The 6,339-nt window shown below is 44.7% G+C and overlaps 1 pseudogene; it reads left to right on the top strand.

Moving 5' to 3' along the window:
- Positions 1-865: 865 nt before the first annotated feature.
- Positions 866-6,021, top strand: LOC123097082 (uncharacterized; annotated as a pseudogene).
- Positions 6,022-6,339: the final 318 nt, after the last annotated feature.

The following is a 6,339-nucleotide window of genomic DNA, read 5'->3' as shown; positions in this document are numbered from 1 at the left end:
TCTCCGTGCCATCGACAGAATGAGAATGAGTCTCCGACAACTGTGGGGTGGAGTCCATCTCATCGAACTCTACATAAGAGGTCATGAGACGTCATCGTTACCAGGTCAGCTATGTAAGATAGTTGTTAGCAGTGCATGTGAGACCATCATCAACAGGTTGGTTAGCTAAGACGGGTTCTAACTCTGAGTTAGTAACTGCTTTGCAAAAACGGACGTAAATCCTTTGGATCTCTGCTATAGATTGCGGATGTATACAAATAATTTGACCTGTCTCTATTTGGTTAGCTAAGACGAGTGCTTAAGTTTTGCATGGCTGGAGATATAACTCAAGTTAGCAAAACCACGGTGCAAGCATGCAGTTGGCATGGTTAAAGTGAGGTTAGCTGAGTCCTAATTTTAAATCCATAACCCCTCTGCTATTAAGACGGCGCAACAGTTTGAGCACGGACCAACTGAAGATAATTGGATTCGGAACCGATATTCAAATCATGCCCCACCTGCTGTGTTGCGCACATGCGGTGTGTACGCAGCCCGCGGAATTGCTAGCACCGGTAAATTTTTTTGTTCAAACGTTGAATCGGTGGCATAATCATGGTGAGGATGCAATGGATTACCTGAACAGGAGATCCACGGCGAGTGAGATGAAGGGGACCGATAATTTTTCAGTGACGAGCGAACTCTGCGGAGGGATCAGGATTGGCTTTCCTTTGGAGAGCTCGCCTGTCGCCATGGATGCTAGATGGAGAGAGATATGGAACTCATCTGCGGACGACCCCACAAGTTAGTCAAATACTTGGAGGAACTATTTGAGATCCCACATGTCAGTATGAGTTTGAAGTCCACCTACCACATTTTCTCACCTCAGATGGAGGTACTCCTCGTAGGACTCATATAAGGCCGACCCCACAAGTTAGTGAGAGACTTAGAGGAATTAGTAACTAAGAGCCCACTTGTCAGTGTCGTCTACGGTCAAGTGAAGTCGACCTACCACATCTCGTCACGCCCAAGAAACATGCCCATCTCTCATGCATCACAAAACTCACCCCACCTATCAGGTTATTCTTCTCCTGCACGCAAAAAAACGAAGTAGCCTCTCTCTTTCTTTCTCTCTCTCTTTCTCCCTCTCTCTTTCTCTTTTCTCTCTCTCCGAGATTCAAAATCATTGAAGGGGATCGCTGAAAAACTGCAGGGAAGCAGATCCCCCCATAATTTAGAAAGGTGTGACTTCCGAACAATCAGCGCATAAGATTCGGCAATCAAAGGTCAGTAAAAAATTTATCAATGCACCTTTTGCGTGGCGATTCCTGATAAAACTGGTTGTGGTCGGGATTCAAAGAATAAAATTGTTTAGTTTTACACTGTAGCTTTGATTTGAGTTTGTTTTTTGTTTTGTATCCTCTCGTCCTTGTAATACGAGGTTGTTACTTTTGGTAGGTTTCATGGTTATCTTTGTGTTAAGTGTTGCACAAGCAAATTAGCATCAGAGGATCTCACTTTGGTTGAGGTTGTAGTTTAATTAAAAATTAATATATGTATATATTTATATATGTTAATTATATAGAACTAAATATATATCTCTGTTGATATCGACTTCGAAAAGTTTCAACACTGATACTGCAGGTTTATAACCTTTATATTTATTATGTCTCTTCTTTGGGGGCAGATGTTCAGGAGTGCGTCATCTGGTCAGGACAACAGGGATGGTCGGTCTTTGAACGACATTGGCAAGGATTATGGGAGGCAGGTAATAGTAAGGCAGTTGAACATTAGTGTTTGGTCTTTTATTTCTGGGAAGTTTGCTGTCAAGGTGTCACCACTGAGAACACCAAATAGTAGATCATTAACAACAACAAAAATGATTTATATATCCTGGATGAATGCTGTAATATCTGTTTATCCTGTGCATCTACTCTGCAGTTGAGTATCGAGAGGTGGAAGAAAAAAAATACTACAAAACGAGAAGAAGATCAAGGATACAGATGCTGTCAAACACGCACATGCCATGCGGGCTGGAATAATTGGAGTCAACAGTGAGATACAAGTTCTTGGCAAACGCCCCAACCAGGAGCATGGTGTGCAACAGACACCTGCCAAGAGGAGCATTCTAAGCAGCAGAGACTCCACTAAGCAGATTGTGCAGGTAACGACGAAAACTTCAAACGCTGGTTTTAACGTACGTGGAAGTTTTAGTCGCACATGCCTCTAATTATTTTTTGGTTTGAAGACACAGATGCCCACAAAGGCGCAGAGCGGGCGTTGTGACGGCCCAGCGTTTGTAGGCGGTCTTAATGAAGAGGTGCAGGGTAACCGAATTTCCTTTGATGCAAGCAGAAGGAAGGGTTCGGTACGGTTTGCACAAGCAAGAAGAGCCCAACGACAAAATCAAACATAGGAGCAATAAGCTCTACCATACAGCAGCATCAAAAAGCAATACAGGTGACAACATATATGAACGTGCAACAACACATAAAGCAAATGTATATTTTTTGTGAGCAGTTTTTTCTTTGTTTTCGTCTGGTATATTTAAATTGCAGTATCTTCCACACGCAGGTGTACGAGGAAGGAAGCAAGTATCGCGCTAGTCCACGAATCGATGAAAAGATAAGGCAAGGTCCTTTGAAACGATCACCTGTTGCGTTCAACATGAGGGGTCCTTCCAAAGGATCTCCGATGGCATTCAAAATCCTCAGCGAAATCACCAATGCACGGAGGTTGTCGCCGAGATTTGCTGGACAAGAGAGGCATGGGAAAACAAAGGTGACGTCGGAACTATGCTTTTTCAATTCAACACACAAACCGTTTTATGGGAGAATAGGGTAAAGTGGAAAACAAGAGGACAGCTGTCCGTCTTGTACGGCTGTATGTGCAGTTGTTCTTTTATATAGGATGTTGTTGTGCCTCTCCGGTTGTATGGTGTAAACAGAAGCACATCTGTGCCTCTTTGTGCAGATGTGTGTGTAGCATGGTCACCTATTTCTGTTTCTTGCCATGTGTTCAGGATTTGGCGGAGGGGTTAACAGATGAGGGAAAGAAATATCATAGTTCTCCATCCATTTCGAAGGAAACACAACGTTCATAGCAGCAAGTAGCGTACAACGCCAGCACGGATTGCATGGTAGAAGCAGCACAGTCCCTTGGTTGCACGAGTGCCGGAGAAACAGGGAGCAGCATTGCACAATGCAACATTGGAGAGGCGGACTCATTTATGGATTTGGCCGTGCCATGAAGAAACGACGTTGCTGCGTGTGACAAACAACAGAGCAGCAGCAGCTCCGCTGTAAGTGGACCTGTGGCTGGCGATGAGACTGATGTCGTCAGAAGTGAATGCGATCAGACGAACGAAGACACGGTAGATAGAATCATCATGGCGCCGCCGACCATTGTAGAGAAAGAAATGGACGACATGTTTAAAGAAGGCATATACCCAACGATTCAGGAGGTCACCGAAGCGCTCGAACCAGAGGGTGGTATGGTATTCGGATCATTGGATGAGTGCTTTTTGTTTTTCTGCAGATATGCTAGAAAGGTTGGCTTTGCTACCAAGCGATCAACGAGCAGAAGATCGACATATGATCAGCAGCTTGACAATCAGGTGTTTCAGTGCACCAAGGAAGGGCAGAATAAAACAACTGAGAGACATGTTAAGGAGAGAAGGAGCAACTGCTTGATCCGGACAAGCTGCCCAGTCCAAATAACAGCCAAGAGGGATACAGATAGGAGGAAATGGTACCTGAAGAACGTTCGTCTAGAGCACAACCACCAGCTTCACCCATCTGATTGGATGCTGAAGTTCATGAGATGCTATAAGAAGATGACACCTCAGGAGAAATTCTTTATACAAGTGCTGCAGAAGGCGAGGTTAGAACCAAGGAAGGTTATGCAGATTTTTACTGCCATGGGGAAACCGAGGCGAGAAATTATGTTCGACACGATTGACATAAGCAACATTGCATGCCGGGATAGGGCTGGAGAGCGCGGCACTGATATCGCAGACACCATGAAAATGTTTGCTGATATGCAGAGGCGGAGGCCTGGATTCCACCATGTGGAAGAGACAGAGAACAATGTAGTGCACAGCCTGTTCTGGACAGATTCCTTGTGTAAGATGAATTATGATCTATATGGAGATTTCGTGTCTTTTCACACCACATTCTCTACGAATATATATGGCTTGCCATTTGCACCAATTATAGGTGTCGACAACCACGGGTCGACCGTCCTGTTTGGAGTAGGCCTTTTGAAGCATGAGAAAATAGGGTCATTCAAGTGGCTCCTAAGCATGTTTGTCGAGGCAATGGGAGGTAAAGAGCCGAAATACATAATAACAGACCAGGACCAGGCGATGAAGACCGCAATAAAGGAAGCTCTTCCGAGGACGAGGCACAGGTTCTGCTGGTGGCATATTAGGAAGAACCTGAAGGAAAATAACGCAGCAGTGTTTGCGCAGCACCCAGGGATGTCTGATGATATATTTCGAATCGTCAAAAACTCACTAGATCAAGACGAGTTTGAGCGTGCCTTGAAAGCAGCAATTTCTCTGCACAAGGCGGAAGGCAACAAACACCTGAACACGCTATGGGAACTCCGAAATTTTTGGGTGCCGGCCTACTTCAAGGACTGTTTCTATCCTTTCTCGTCAACAACCACTCGTAGTGAGAGCACTAATTCGATGTGGAAGAATTACATCGACCACAAGGACACTATAAAAAGGTTTGTTAATGCGTATCACACGATTCAGCAAAATTGCCTCGCCACGCTTGACTAGAAAAGACACCGAACAGAAGAGAAGGCGCCATCACTAGAGACGGGTTTTCCGATTGAAAGACAAGCAAGTCAAGTATACACGAATGAAATTTTCAGGAAATTCCAGCTAGAGCTACGGAACCGGATTTACTTCAAGTGCTCTGACCTGGCAAAGGGGAGGCAGTATTTTTTTAACAAGATTATTGAGCCTGGAGAAAAAGTGTGGAAACCATATCCGGGCGAGGAATTTGACAGGTCTGAGTTCAGGGTAGATGTGGATGAGCAAAAAGAAATATACAGTTGCAGCTGCAAGAAAATGAGTAGGGATGGCATTCAGTGCTGCCATGTGCTTAAGGTGATGGACCAAACAGGCATGATCGATCAACTTCCAAAATCCTTTGTCATCCCCAGATGGACCAGGAATCTATCAGAGAGTCTGAAAGTTCTTTCTACAAGTCAAGGTGATAACATGACCATACAAGGCGATGAAACTATGAGATTCGGCCTCGCTTACGCTGAGTTGTCGGATATCTGTTCAAATGCTTGCAGAAAAGAGAAGGCATACCGTGTGCTGCGTGAGTGTACGGTAGATATGAAAATAAAAGTCATGGCGGCACTTGCCGACGAACCAGACACAGGCATTCTTGCTGAAACTCTCAAGAACCCTCCCATTAGTGGCTCAAAGGGTAAAAAAAAGGGAGATCGACTCAAAGCTGGTTCTGAGAAGAAAGGAAAAGGCAACAAAGCCGCATCCAAGTGCGGCCGTTGTGGAGTAAAGGGTCACAGGAAAACAAACTGCCCGGATAACCCAGAAGTCTAGGAGAGGATGAGGATTGAAGAGGAAAAGGGGAAATCGCAGCAGGAGAAGAGGGCAAGGTCAATGAAATGGCCGACAACACCGACAACACCATCGGGGACATCAAACGGCTCAGGACAATGTACTCCAAGCCCAGGAGGAAGACGTCAGACGCCAGCAACTCCAACGACCCCACTGACAGCAAGGAGCATTTACCAAAGTCTTGCATATATGCCAGAATCAAACATCACACAAGCCAGGCACACAGAATGCGTACAGGGAAGCCCGGGACAAGGCACGGAATCTGCGCAGTCCATTTTCAGAAAGGAAAGGTCTGAGTGGAGACTTTTTGGTACCGGAGAACAGTACGAATAGAAAAATTAAAAGGTAATAATGCAACTTAAACAGGACGTAAGCAAAAAACAGTGATGACCGCAATCTTTCGCTTTGTTTTTATGTATGAATATTAATTTTACAGGTAAATAGGTTGAATAGCTATGCAGAAGGGTGGGGTTGCACAAGGGTCGAGAAGGAAGAATGGATCGCTGAACATTCAAAAACAAGGCCTCACGTCGAGCGATGAAATAGCAAGGAATTGGTGGGGAGGGTGGGCGGTTGTCAATTGTTTATTTTCTTATGCTGTGGTTATAAGAACAGCTTGTAAGTTAATTTGCTGCAGTTATAGAAACAAAACAAATTTAAATAAGAACGCCTTTTGCTTCTTTATGTATTTTTTACTCGGCGGACAAAAATATCAGAGGCACAGGTTTCCTTGTTATTTTCCGCAGCCGCGTCGGTTT

The sequence above is a fragment of the Triticum aestivum genome, chromosome 4D, assembly GCF_018294505.1.
Source record: "Triticum aestivum cultivar Chinese Spring chromosome 4D, IWGSC CS RefSeq v2.1, whole genome shotgun sequence".
NCBI classification, from domain to species: domain Eukaryota; kingdom Viridiplantae; phylum Streptophyta; class Magnoliopsida; order Poales; family Poaceae; genus Triticum; species Triticum aestivum.
The sequence above is the reverse complement of the archived record's forward strand: the minus strand, read 5'-3'. Positions and strand labels throughout refer to the sequence as shown.